This window comes from Nannospalax galili, unplaced genomic scaffold, assembly GCF_000622305.1.
Source record: "Nannospalax galili isolate Female #2095 unplaced genomic scaffold, S.galili_v1.0 scaffold2633, whole genome shotgun sequence".
Classification (NCBI taxonomy): domain Eukaryota; kingdom Metazoa; phylum Chordata; class Mammalia; order Rodentia; family Spalacidae; genus Nannospalax; species Nannospalax galili.
The window spans coordinates 4,802-7,060 of record NW_008333148.1 but is presented as its reverse complement, the minus strand read 5'-3'; the positions used below and the strand labels follow the sequence as shown (position 1 = coordinate 7,060).

Genomic DNA, 2,259 nt, shown 5'->3' with positions numbered 1-2,259 from the left:
GTTAGGGCTAGGGTTAGTGTAAGGGTTAGGCCTATGAAATGGTGTTGTACTCTGGTTAGGGCTAGGGCTAGTTCTGTATTTTTAAGGTTAGGGCTAAGGGTAGGGTGAGGGCTGTGTTTAAGGCTAGGGATAGCACTGGGACTAGGGCTAGGTTTAGGGCCAGGCTAGGGTTGTAATGGATAGGTTGAGAACTATTAGGTTTAGGGCTTTGGATAAGTCTAGGGATAGTGATAGTGATAGGGCCTGAGTTAGGTTGAAAGTTCGGCATAGGGTTACAGATATGCTTCGTAAAAGGGTTAATAATAGGTTTAGGGCTAACACTAAAGAAAGTTGAGGTTGCTTCCTGTGCCTGCCTGATGATGTAAGAGCTTAGCTTCTGCTGCTCTTGCCCCAGCCACCTCCAGCCCCTAGGCCTCCCTGCCATGACAGACCTTAATTCCCCTGAAGCCTTGTATAGCAGGCACAGACCATGAAGTGACTGATACCAGGAAGTCCTTCCCTTGCTTCGATGAACCCAACAAAAAGACAACTTACAATAGTTCCATCATTCACCCCTCAGAATACCAAGCACTTTCAAATTTGACTGTAGAGAAAGAAGAGCCAGTGGATGAAATATGGAAAAGAACCATGTTTATGAAATCTGTCCCCATGAGCAATTACCTGGTGTTCTTTGCTGTACATCAATTCACCTCCATACAGCAAATGTCGCAGAGTGGCAAATTACTCACTACTTATGTCCAGCCAGCACAAAAAGAGACTGCCAAATATGCTGCAAACATAACTAAAACTGAGTTTGATTGTTTTGAAGAATACTTTGCTATGGAATATTCTCTTCCTAAACTAGATAAAAGTGCTATTCCAGACTTTGATTCCAGTCCCATGGAGAACTGAGGACTTGTCACTTACTGATAAATAAACATCTTTTATGACTTGAACCAATTAGCCTTATCCAACCAACAGAGTGTGGCCAGTGTGATTGCCCATGAACGTGTGCACCAGTGGTTTGGAAATATTGTGACCATGGACTGGTGGGATGTCTTGTGCCTAAATGAAGCATTTGCTTCTTTCTTTGAGTTCTTGGGAGTAAATCATGCAGAAAAAGACTGGCAAACGCTTGAGCAGGTGTTACATGAGGATGTGTTACCTGTGCAAGAAGGTGATTCTTTAATGTCTTCACACCCAGTTGTTACTGTGTCAACTCTGCTGAAATAACTGCTGTGTTTGATGGAAAACCATACAGGAAAGGAGCTTCTATTCTGAGACTGCTTGAAGACTGGATAACAAAAGAGAATTTTCAAAAACTTGAAAAGTTTTCAGTTCAAGAATGCATAAACTTCAGACTTTTGCAAATTGCTGGAAGAGGCAAGCAATCTACAGTGAAAGAAGTGATGGATACTGGGAATAACCAGGTAAGCTATCCTGTGCTTAATGTGAACAACAGGCAAAATATACAGAAACGCTTTCTGTTCGACTCCAAAGCTGATTTCCCAGCCAACATCCGCTCTTGTGAAAGGGAGCCCTTGAGTGTAATGCCCATGGAGAACAGAAGAGACTATTGGATCCCCTGCAACTGGAGTTAGACAGCTGGTAGTTGCCATGTGTGTGCTGGGATTCGAACCTAGTTCTTCTGCAAGAACAGTCAGTGTTGGTAACTGCTGAGCCATCTCTCCACACACAAATACATATTTTTAAATCAGTAGGTGTTAAACAAATAAGATGTTAAAGCAGAAGTGAGACTTTCTTATTTTTCACATTACCTAAAATATTAGATTATAATAAACATTTTCATGCAATGAAAAAAAAGGTGATAGGACTAGTGAAAAGTATAGGACTAAGGCCAAGATTTGTTTATGGCTAGGGGTAGAACAAGGATCACAGCAAGGATTAGGGCTAGGGTTATTTCTAAGATTCAGGTTATGGGTAGGGTTAAGGCTAGGTTTACAGGTTAGGTTAGTGCTAGACAGGTATAAATTTAGTGCTAGGGTTGGAATAGATTTAGTGCTACATTAAGGCTACATCAGGGTTAAGCCAAGGTCTATGGCTATGTGTAGGGCTAGGATTAGGTCGAGGCATGGTGTTAGTGTTAGGGCTAGTGTTAGGATTAAGATTACAACCAGGTCTAGGAATAGGTCTAGGGTTAGGTTTAGTTGTAGAGTTAGGGTTAAGGTGAGTGATAGAATTAGAATATGGGACAGGTTTAGGACAAGTTTGGAGCTAGGTAGGGCTATGGCAGTTGCTATGGCTATGGTAAGATCTAGA

At 41.9% G+C, this 2,259-nt stretch overlaps 1 pseudogene; it reads left to right on the top strand.

Annotated features, from left to right (window-relative positions):
- Positions 1-447: 447 nt before the first annotated feature.
- On the top strand, positions 448-1,526 carry LOC103729800 (annotated as a pseudogene).
- Positions 1,527-2,259: the final 733 nt, after the last annotated feature.